The 12,460-nt window shown below is 43.0% G+C and overlaps 1 protein-coding gene across 3 annotated transcripts in view; it reads right to left on the reverse strand.

Annotated features, from left to right (window-relative positions):
* The window catches only part of ABCA1 (ATP binding cassette subfamily A member 1), a 96,446-nt gene that overhangs the window by 57,242 nt on the left and 26,744 nt on the right, over positions 1–12,460 (reverse strand). The gene's annotated exons all lie outside the window — the stretch shown is intronic.

A 12,460-nucleotide genomic window follows, 5' to 3' on the forward strand; every position in this document is an offset into this window, starting at 1 on the left:
GTCCTCTGAACAAGCTGGACAGCCGTACCCTGATTTGCTGGCAAGAAATCAAGCAGCTCAGCAGGCCTGTTGGGCAGGATCAGCTAGTGTGAAAATACAAGCCTCATTTGCTTGCAGTTGAAATGCTGTTGCTTCTGTAGCCATGGCTTGACCTGTTTTTATGGTAGGCTACACAGCTCTCTGCTCTGTGTCCATCAGGCATGTAACAGTGCTGCCTCTGCAGACACTAGATAATACCCAAGTGAGCACCCACTTAACCAGAGCCTATCATCTTCATATATTTGCCATGCCAAATAACGATCTGAGTAGAGAGGAGGCAGCCTGCCATCCGTCTCCAGTAGCTAGGATCTCTCCTGGGATAAAGGGAAACGTTGTGCAACAGGCCCAGTCCATCTCTCTTATCTTGGGACTGCAGACACTGGGACCATCTCCATTCCTCTACAAGTCATCGTTTTTGCTCAGAAGAGCTTTAAAAATAGCGACCAGAGCAATCACCCTGGCAGAAAGCACAGCTGACACAGTGTACTGGTGCACATGCAACAGACCACCCCTTGGCTAGCCTTCACTCAGGGCTGTGTTGGCTTCGAGAATGCAGAGCCCATTTAAGCCAGCTGAGATCCCACCTCCAACCTGCATGGAAAGTCAGCAGCAAACACAAGGCTCGTACCTGTCTTTGGGTAGTAGTACTTTAAGACCTAAATACCATCAGCGTCCATGTGTCGTGTTCCCCCCCATATGACACACAGGACAGCAGAAAGACACTGCATCAGAAAGCAGAGATGCAAGGCACAGAAGCAAAAGCCACAGGCTGGTCACCAGCAGTCCTGCCAGCAAACGCAGACTGCAGAGCTGTCTGCGAAGGGACGCGCCCAACCATCTCCCTAGGCCCTGTGTAACACCGCAGAAGAGATATTCTCGCACCTTCCCCTGCTGCAAGCCAAATTCTGTTATCAGCACAGACAACTGTGAAACACCGCTTGCCAATGAAAAAACAGAAAAATTTATTCAGGCTTCTAACAGTGCAAAAAATGAAGTAAGCTCAAAGTAAACATCCCAAGTATCTTTGCTGTACTGCTTTAAGAAGCTAATCCTGAGCAGACCTCCAAATCATGTGACAGTTATAACTGGTTGAAAATTCTCCTGCTAATTTTCACGGAACAAGGACAAACTGCTAATTTCTCAGCCTTTGTATTGGCTCGTCAGCCACAGAGATGACAGACCTCAGATCCGACTAGATACAATACTTCATTATTGCAACAAAACTATTTTCAGGAGTGGTATACGAAACACATTTAGGTCTGGTACAGGCTATGGAGAAGGTCTCTAAAGGTCAAATCCAGCTCAGAGAGAGAGAAATGCATCTAAAGAGGCAGAAAATAAGGGTTTGCTGTTAAGATTAGATTTTGACTGCACTAGGAACATTATGCCCTAGATAATACACAGAATTTAGACGTTTCAAAACATCAACTCAGACACAATGAAACACATTTAAAAAATCAATAGACAGACTGGAAACTGAATGCCATGGGCACATCCAGCCACATATCACTATTCTAATGACAAACACTGGTGTGAGCATACAAGGAATGACATTATGCTACTAAAAAGCACAGAGCTAAGCAGAAGTTAAAAGCATAAGCTGTGACCAAGTAGGACCCCATCCAGAATTCCCTGTACTTGAGCAAGTGACCTTGAATTCAGTGGAAATTCAAGTCACAGGAAAAAGCAGGACTGGACATTTTAATCAAATGACCATTACTAACAGCAGAAAGGTTTTCATGAGCTGGCTACGTGAGCATGCATCTGGGTGACTGCTGGTTCAAAAGTAAACAGAAGACACCTCTATCAGAACCATCTCAAAGCCCCAAAACAAGCAGGCAGAACTCCCCACCAGTATCATGCTACTTGAAACTCAGCACCAGCCATCCAGTTTGAAAGACTTCTCCCACAAAACTGGCATGGGTAATGATGAACCTCAAGCAAGACTGCAGGCAGAGCTGCCTGGGATGAAAGCGCCCTTACCGTCCTGTACTTACATTAATGTTTTGCCTTACATAGAAAGGCTGATGAGAAGAGAAAAAGCCACCACTCCCTTTGGTGTGAAGCCTCACTCCGCCACTGCTCCCTTCCTCTCACTCAGCACAGATTTGGGGAACCCGACTCACATCTGACTTTTACAGTTTAACACGATATCAAGTCTGCAGTCGGCAGATCATAGTGGCTCTTGCTTCCCCTACATTCAGGAAGACCTGTCACTTCTGGATTTAGTGCCAAGTCCTAATCTAACGCCCCTCATCTAGCACACAACAACAGAAGCCACCTCCAGAACAAAGGGTTAAACTGATCCAACAGGTAGCAAAGATTAACAAGGATAAGCCAATCATTAAAGTCCAATTAGTTTAAGCAGAAACACTGTCTACTTATGCTGAAAACATACCTGCATCTAAATTATTTCAACCTCCCATGATTGCTCCCTATGTTTCAATTTCATTGGCCATTGGAAAGTTATGGCTTATGGATAGTAGTTTGGTTTTGCTTTTGAGACTCAAGTCCAAAGGAAGGGGTGGGAGAATAATCAAGCTTCAGTGCTGAAAGGAAAGATTATGTTTTCTCCACCTCATTTAGGGCAACTTTGCAACCATTCAGCCCCTTCATTAGTATAAATCAGACTATTGAGCAGCAGCACTTCAAAACAGGTGAAAAACTTTCTCTCTTTGGGAAAGACTGCAAAGCAGATGCTTGGTAGATATGTATTGCCCAAATTCACAGTCTTGGCTAGAGATCATGCCTCTTGTATCCTAAGTGTGACACTATACCACTGTTTACTTTGGGATGTTCCCAACAGTCCCTGCCTTGGTAGTCTGAGTTCATCCTTCAGTTTTGTATTCTTCTGGACAGTCAGTATCCTAATCATTCCTTCCCTTCAGTACTGACATTAACTTGCTGACTGAAAATACACCTTGGAGTAGTTGTGCAAATATCAGCATCCACTATGTTTTACTCAGAGGACAGAAACATGACTAGTAGACACAGAAAAGAGCAGTGCCTCTTGTTGCTCTAGGAACCTGGTCCTGTGTACCAGTCCCAAAGCAGTGCAGTTAACACAAACAAAATTGAGTGTGTGCTGCTGCAGACGTCTTCTGCATTATTTATATGGATGCACCGGTGAAGTTCTTTGCACTTTCTTCAGGTAGCAGCAACAAATAACATGAAAAGGAAGAAAAGGAACCAAGTAGGTGAAGACACTTGTGGTCTTAAAGGGCTACTCCATTGTCTTGATTTCTGTTCTCTGGCTTTACAGCACACTTTTCCCAACCTGCTGGGTAGTGTACAAGTATGTGGACAGAGCAGGGTAATAACATAGGTGAGCAGAGATATCTGATCGCTGCTGACCACATCATCACACAGCTGTGCCTTTGCTATGAGGAAAGTTGTTGGGACAATGCACTTTCATGTCTGCATCTTGTCTCAAGTGGCAAAGCACTTTTTTCCTACTGTTCTGAAGCAGCATTTTGTTGTCTGAAGACAACAGGTGCTCCATTCCTAAGTAGCTAGTTGGCACAAATCAGAACAAGCACTCACACTTGAGATATTGCTATCTTTGCAGTAAGCTGTCTTTGTCCCATCAGCAAATCCCCTTCTGGCATATATGTATGCTCAGTCAGCCTCAGATATGGTCCAGTTATGTTTCAGTTGCACTTGTTAAAATAGATGGAGAACTACAAGGAAAGGACCTCCAGAGATGTAATAGTTTATGCTTATTAATTTTTGGCTGGCTGTAGTCATGCAAACATTCTGCCAGTGTCAACCAAAAAGGCATCCAAGGACTAACGCAGGTAGTATTTGCCTCTCAAAAGATACATTTAGAAGAACGGAAATGTTCAGGGAGGGGAAGGAAAAATAACTAAAAACCACCATGCAGGAAAGGGTCTTTATTTAAAATCCCTTAAAGGGTCTTCTATTGCACCATCCTTAAAACTAAAACTATATTAGAAAGGGAAGGAAACTTTGGCTGTTTACAGAGGATGTGTGTCAGATCAGCCTGAATCTCATCCACATATAGCTTAGTGCTGCCAGGTCAGCATAAAAAAAAAAGCTAGGGCAAGGTCTTCAGCTAACAGATGAGCTACATACATACTAAATTTTCAGAGCTACACCAATTTTTCATCAGCTGAGGATTTTATGCCACACAGGCATAAGCAATATGTAGTTTTAACAAACTCAGTTAATCACAAACACTTTGTTAATACATAAAAATATGTATATATTTTTTTTTTCATTATTCAGCTTTTCCATTTGATTTCAAAGGATTTTTCCAGAATTTTGGAAAAAAAAAACCCATACACAAAGTATGATACAAGCATAAAACCTGTAACCTGAACTAAAAATGCATCTCAAACAAGATGCAACCACTGCTTGATAAAACACAGCAACAGCAAAAAAAACACCAACCCCAACCCCAAAACCTAGGATTGGAAGTGAGGAATGTTGTAGTTTGTTGAAGCTGCAAAGAAATTTAGCAACATTCTACAGGTGGTAGAATATGTTCTTTGATTTTAGCCAGGATCCTAGTGTTACTGATTTGGTATTGATTTGTTATTAGTTAGAATTAATCATATTTAATTTTAATAGGAATGTAGAATTATAAGAAATATTTTAACAAAACTATACAGATCTATTACATTTTACACATTTAACCATGGAAGTGTTAAGTTTGAAATCTAGTCATAGGAACTCAGGAACCTTAGAAAATGTATTATGTGTAACCATAAGAATTCAAGTATTGTCTAAAATCATTTAAGCACAGAAACTTTGACAAAGATTTGTTGATCAGTAGTGTTTTGTTTTAAGAAACTAAGGAAGCCATTATGGACACCAGTTTGCTGCTTGGAAACCCCTTACCCTTCCCACCTTGATCTAATTATCCAGGATTCCAATCAGTAGAGTTAAGTGAGATTAACCAATGATTGTTTGAACATCAGAATATTACTGAGATGGTGTGACGGAAGGACCAATCATTAGAAAGGTTATATTTAAGAATAGACATCGTATGCATTTTTATGTAAATGGTGGTGAGAATCGTATTGCGCAGAATCACCTGAGAGGTCAACTATCGGACAAAGTGAGGAAGACTACGGAAGACCACCAGAGGGCTACTGAAGACCACCAGAGGCTTCACCATGCCTTTGTAGAAGGACATTTGCATATGCTAATAAATTCCCAGAAATCTAATGGATATGTATAACCTTTCTCGGAAACCTAATGAATAAATAAGTTTAATATAAGGTGTATGATTTTAGTGTTCAGGTGTGCGTGGTTTTTTGAGAGGACTCACCCGTGCACCCGGCCGTCACTAAAGTGTCTTCTTATCTACACTAAATTGATGTTGATAAGTTCTTTATTCCGAGTTTTTCGGCAACACTAGCATTAACACTCACTTATTTTATGACCAAAAATATTTAAATAGAACAGCATGTTTCCCATGAAAAAGGCTGCCTACAAAAATTGAACTTTCATGGATTTTCAAAAAAATTCAGTCAAGCAGTGCTCCATCCTCTTGCCTGGGTAAAAACGAACTTTGATTCAACAGCAACAATATTTCAAAGCCACCACCTTTTACTGCATACTGACTTCACTGAAAACTGCCACATCCTACTGTGTTCAGAATGAGGCCTCCAGTTCCTTGGCAGTTGTTTATTTAGCTCAAAGGAATGCTGTAAAAAATAGGCAGTAAGTGTTCATAATGCACACTGAAGATTAAATGTATTATTGCTGGAGAAGACTGCTGAACATTAACTTGAGAGATATGGGAGGTCAGATCTGAATTAGGCACTCCGGCCTCAGTACCAAGTCGGACACAGAAGTGGACAGGGCTTTTTCCAACTGTGGCAATTTTGTAATCGCCACTCTCATGAGAGGTCAGCCCCATGGAAATCCCCTGACAAAGCTGAACTTTCCACCAGATGACAGTGGTACATATTTCCTAGGGGACTACTAGCACCAAGCTCAATGTAAAAAGTCTCTATCCCACTGTCTCAACCAACCTCAGGCTGTAGCTTAAATAGACCAAATGCAATCTTTCACGGGTCAGGCAATTTACTGAGATTCTGAGATTAGAATTGACTGAGAACAAATCCAGAAATTGTGTCAGAGTGGAAAACATAGAAAGTAAATGCAAACTGAAGTTAACACTGAGCGTAAGTTTTCGGCAACATAATGCTGGTATTAGCAAGCTGTACTGATAAGGTTGCATATAAAAAGAGGGAGATAATAGGAGAGCATGAAAGCTGTAATTGTTTATTTAACACTCTCCATTTTAATCGCTGGTTCAAAATAAAAGCCAGTGTTGACAGACCAGGCTGAAGCGTTTTAGGAGACTAGAGAAAGCACCTAAACGTTTTAATACTGTCCTGCTTCTGCAGCACATGCCAACATTACTTACACTGTAACAAGCACAGTAAACAATTCTTGTTTTCTTTATCATTGTGTCTTTACCTAGACAAGTTCACAGCAAGATAAAGATGGCCCCTTTAAGCCCCTTTAAGATTTGGTATCTGCTGGAATAGTTGTTCTGCTAATTGTAGATATCAGCACTGTTGGCTTCCCTGCATGCAGCCAAACCATTAGCTGGCACCATCAGGTTAGCTGGTCTTAAAGTAACCAAATTGCCAGTGCAGCCGTTCACCAGTGGAAACCAATGCTTGTGATTCTCCTCATGTGTTTTTAACAGGGTTCATACAGTCTTCTGTAATAAACTTCTCAAATGTTTTTCTCAAGCTCCTGTCACCTAGTATTGTAAAGATACTACAGCAAGGCCAGGTTTAATTCTGCATGGTTTTTTTCAATTCCACTTTCAAAGGGATTTCAGTCTTTCCTCCCACATCCACACACATCCACCTAGAATCCCAGCTGGCATAATTCTAAACCTCTCACTTCAAAAGCTTCTCAGCAGAAGGGAAGTTTGGACCAAAACCAGGCACCAAAGCCCAGTTCTGCAGGATCAGAAGACAGCGATGCACATTATGCTGTATCTGTTTACCCATCTCAAGCTCTAAGCAAAGTCATGTAATAATGCTGATACTGACAAAGAAACCTCTGAAAGTTCATGGACAGCCCCATGGGAAAGAAGTGTGATTCTCCTGGTAACAGATTTAATGCTGCAGCAGACCTTTGTGCCTATACCTCTATCATCATCATTTTACTACTTCAATCTCAACTTTGGCTTCAAAACAACAAAGAAAGCAGAGGCAGACTCTATTGAAAGTGGTAACATTTGCTGAATTACACATTTGCACTAATAAAAGCTGCATACGTAACAGCCCAACACACAACTTGGGATCCACACTGCCATAAGTCTTCTCTACCTTTGCATATCTCTTGACTGTCAGCCTCCCAGTGTCAAGTTCAGGACAGAAAAAATAACAGACCCACTGGGTTCACACACAGACTTTGTCCACTACCTGTAGTAAGGGACTTCAAGTGCCCTTCCAAAAATGTTTTTGAAAGGTTTTTCCAGAAGATCTGCAAGTTGCCTGCACAACTTCCATTCACTTGCAAAAAAAAAAAAAAAAGAAGAGAGAGAAATCAAGTCTGTGCTGTTCAGCAACCCAGCGTTTTGAAGAAATTAGGCAAATGTGGGAGAACTGCCACATGTACCTGAATCTCCTCACTGCCCAATCAACTTGGCACACTGCAAAACACTTTGTGCCATCCAAGTACCCAGTACTGGCTGCTTGTTCTACTTGCTCCATCTTGACAGACCGCTCCTGACCAAAGCGGAAATCACACTGGTTCCCACGCAGTCCTGGGCCTCCCTTCCTGGCTGGATGCTTCAGGCAGGGAGGCAGCAGCAGCCAGGAACACCCTGTGGAGTTATGCTGAGGGCTAACACAAAGTAACCCATACTGAAAACACAAAGGTAAAGCAGCCTTCCTACTCACCCCTACAAGTCAAGATCTCTCTACTGATACCACAGGGCAGCATTTTTGGCAACATCTTCCCCAGGCTAGAGGAAAGGGAAGGACCTGCATGTCACTGTGGAGCAAGCATCAGACAACCCAGTTGTATATTTACGTGCAACCATGCAATGGCAGGAATGCCGCCCCGCTGCAGTTGGTGTCTGCAGGTGTTTCCGGGGGTGAAGGCCACCTGGACATATGGTTTGTTAGTCCTCATTCTAGCCTAGCTGGTTTCTGCTAGGATCCTTCCCGAGGGAAGTCAGGAAACCAGCTTAATTAGGGAGAGGCAGGCAGGTATAAGAATCAGTGGGAATGCTTAGCTTGAGGGCATGGGGTCATTTTTCTTAGGGAGAAGACACTGAGGAGGGAGTTAGCTATCACTTTAACATCACCAAGTAGATAATGCACAACATCCTGTTTCCCTGAGCACTCTGATAATCATATAGCAGGACACACGCCACCAGAAAGCCTCTCCCAAGGCTGCTCTTCAGCCCAAGCCCTCCATCATCCTTTACCTGTTAAATAAAAGTAGCACTAATAGCACTGACCAGACAGGCTGCAAACTCCTTCAGTCTCAACATCTGCCTGTGCAGCAGTGTGCAACATCAGCAGAGGATGCCACCCATCTGATGTTTCTCCCACACCATGAGCAATACTAATCCAGCAAACTGGGAAAGGCAGAGCACATAATAGCCTGAGATCTGATGCAATTTCTTAGGTGATGTTTGTTTCCCTCTGCCTATTCCAATGCTCCATTTTTGTTTAGTTGGGTTGACTTCAAGAAAACTAGAAACATGCCCTTTGGGATCACTGAAAACTACGAGCCATGAAGCAAACACCAGCTCAACTGGCTTGTACGTGCAACTGTTAGCAACAACCAAAGAAGGTGGCTTTCATTTTACCTTTTGATTTATTACCCCATGGCACTGCAGAACAAAGTATTTGGGAGCCCTATAGAGAGAAGGAAGAAATGAAGAAAGTGTGCCTCAGAGCCCATAGCAAGCTGTATCCCCACCTTTTAAAAAAGGAGGCAAGCTTATTTCTTGCAAACACTTTATCCTCTACTAAACAGCATTGATGCCAGTTGCAAATCCAGTGCCTGCAAGCAGTGAGCCAAACCTACTGCAGGTGGCAATCCCAGCAGCCATGTCATGCTCTTGGATGTGCTGTCACCAAGGTCTTTGACTCTCTGTTCTGATTTGCACTCTGCCTTATCATGAGTGTTGAAGACCTTGGTGACATTGCTGGACAGAGATGTAACAAGTGCTGGGAAGGAGAGGGCACCTGGCACCTCCCTGCAAAATTGATTATGTTAAGGTATGTGTGTGCCTGCACGTAGATTTCACTGCTCAGGGTTTGCTGAAAGGGTCCCTAGAGCAGCAGCACCCATACAGCACGATTGCTGCCTGTGCTGAACTCCCTCACTCCACCAGTTAGTACTTAATCCTGGCCAGAAAAGATGTTCTATGAAGCAAGGGTGGGCTGTTTCCTACTGCTAACACCTTTCCCTCTCTCCATCAGAGAGCTCTTCTGGAGCTCAGAGCAGCAGAGAACAGGAGCCATTCCTCAAACTCCTGGACATACAGCTCTGTTATGAAGGATTACCCCCTATCTCATCAAGAAGTGACTGAGATGCAAAGCCTGCTGGCATGAGTGCACAGCACTGCCTGAACAACATCTTAGTGTCCTACCTTGTCTTTAATCAAGACACTGACTTGCAGACACCTGTGTAAGCACCCTGGCATCTTAAGCAAGCCTCCCTTCCCCAGAGTTCAACATATGCCTAATTTCAGATCAGACGACAAATAGTCACACCTTGAACGTTAGTTTGTGAGGGTTGTTTTAAACAAGCTTGAAGGGAAAGGACTTTGGCAAATGCTCCCTAAACACATTCAAATATCTGAAGCCAAATACAGACATACACACTCTGCATGACTAGTATTGGAACAAAATCTATACCACAGTTCCAATTTGTATGCTAGTAATGGAAGATCACCTCCAGAAGCCCGTTTCAAAGCTGTCAGGCAACAGTGGCGAGCATGTGTGGAAGCAGGACATCACACCAGCATGAGGGGGCATGGAGGAGCTGCAGAGACTGCAGCAGAGCCCACATCACACAGTAGGGAGCATACAGTCCCTCCCACTGAGGAAACACGAGCTGCAAAGCTTTATCTCTCTGCACCACTGATCCACATGGCTTCAGATCCAGGCCAGAGCTGGAAGAGAGGAGGTATTACAGATGTTTTCACAGGTGATTAGACCTCCTGCTAATTGGGGAAATAACATGTATAAAGGCAGTGCTTTCAGGTTTGGAGATGTGCTTACATCTGACATCCAATTCTACTGTCTTAGGTTCCCAGAGTCACTGAAGGAAATACTCCACAGAGGGAAGGATTTAAACATCTCTCACACCTCACTGTCAACAGCAGCTGAAGGGTTGACCTGTAGTTCCCTTCCCTGCACAGGCATCTAAGCACTGCTACGCATAAATACACAAGTACTTGTAAGATTAGAGGATGCTGTTTTATGCATGCTGTCAGAGAATGAATCAGGCAGCCAAGGAGTGGGCAGCAGGGACCCTCAAGTTGGAGACTTTGTAAATGAGAAGGACAAACAGGCTTTGTTCTCTGTAAGCCTTACCAACAATGGGCAGTCTGTCATTCTAATGACACAGAGGCTTGATTTTTTTATTACACATTTGAAATATATTATAGAAATATGATCTTTGATGACTAGTCTGAGGCTTATATTTGCAGTCAGTCTGCTAGACTAGTCTTTATAGTAGAGAGAAACAGGAGGCTTCTGACTTTCAACTTGTACAATACTCCCTATGCAAAATGCTTCTTGGAATCACTCCTCCCCCTCAAACTTCCCCAGCAATGAAAGCTTCAGCTTATAGGTTTGACAGTTTTCTTGTAAATGTCCGTGTCTGATGTTCATTGCATGTTTCAGTACAAAACACCACCATCTACTCTCTTTAGAAGAATTAACTTGCAGATACTACTGCGGGCACAAAGTGTAAAATCCAGTAACAGCAGCATCCATCATTCTGACAGAGAAAGCTTGTTCCCACAAGACCACCAAGTCAAACCAGAGGTTTGATGAGGTCCATGAAAAACAGCATTAAACCTCTCTTTGGGAAATGGTAATCTTAACTCATTTTGGCTGTGTCCATCTCTGCACAAAGGGTTCACTCTGCATCCTCTCCCTCTTAAACTGCTGCAGATTTAAGTAAAAGCATGACGATGCCACTTAACCAGCTCTCAGAGTAAAAAGAGGGGAGCCCAGTGGTACGGATATTGAGCCTGGCAAAGAAGAGTGTCCCTTATATGTAAGTAAAAAGTATCAACTAATGCTCAGAGTCAGCAGACCACAGTATCACCTGCAGATCTGATCACGTCAGGATTCTGCACGGCCCTGAAGGGGAGAGGAAGGTTATACATCCAAGACAAATCCCTTGCACAGTTTGTGTCTGTACATACAGCCAGTGCACACCTGCCAACCTGTCACGAACAATACAGATTATTTCAAAGTGACCTGCAATGTACTCAGCAACACAGGAAAGGATGTAAAAACACCATCTCTGCTTTAGAAGTGTGCTCAGGACACACATCAGACACAAAACTATTCACATCATGCCAGGTCAGATATTTTTCTTCCTGGAGCCTGCCTGAGCCATGCTCAAATCAAGAAAGCTAGGAAGAACCACCACAACTGTAAAACAAGGGACAACTTTCACAAAACACTGTAATACCACCTACATTCAAAGAGATCCACATGCCTGGATAGAGGCTGTAGGCAAAGACAGTCAATAGCTGTGTTCCCTGCTCTATTTCTTTCTAAACCATTACTTTCCATCACTTCCAGCAGACACATGCAGCACTAAGACAGCAGCCAAGAGAAATAATCTTTAAGAGTACCCCAAGAAACTCTCACAAGTTGCCATGTCAGAGAGACCTGGCAATAATAAGAGACATGCCACACTTCCTGAGACTGGGCAGAGCTATTTCATGTCCCACCTCTGCTGCAAGCATCCTGTGTGATCTCACACTAGTCATTTATCTGCATGGGACAGGAAGGCACACCAGACCTTCTCACACAAGCTAAAAATGGAGTGATTCTCATTTTTCATGGCAAACAGGGCTGCATGAGCCCCCAAGACAAAACATTTTCTTTTGGACCCTGCCATTCAAAATCCTGCCAGACAACAGCAGAGAATGAAGTATCCTACACCAAACAGTCATGTGGAAACACAAAAACCAAGAACGGAAATGAAGACTTCATTGTCAGATAACAATCAGCTTTGAGTTTATAAGCTGGAGGCCAACATCAGCTTTTCCTCATCTGTGTTCTTCAAGCGCACTTCCCTCTGGAGCTCAGGGGGTAGAGTGCTAAATTGTAGCTATTTGCATTCACCACTTCACTGACAAAATAGCAAAATAATTAGTGTTTTCCAAAAAGACACACTAAGACTCCTTTGAGAAAGTCAGCATTTTAACTGA

The sequence above is a fragment of the Accipiter gentilis genome, chromosome Z (assembly GCF_929443795.1).
Source record: "Accipiter gentilis chromosome Z, bAccGen1.1, whole genome shotgun sequence".
In the NCBI taxonomy this organism is placed as follows: Eukaryota; Metazoa; Chordata; class Aves; order Accipitriformes; family Accipitridae; genus Astur; species Astur gentilis.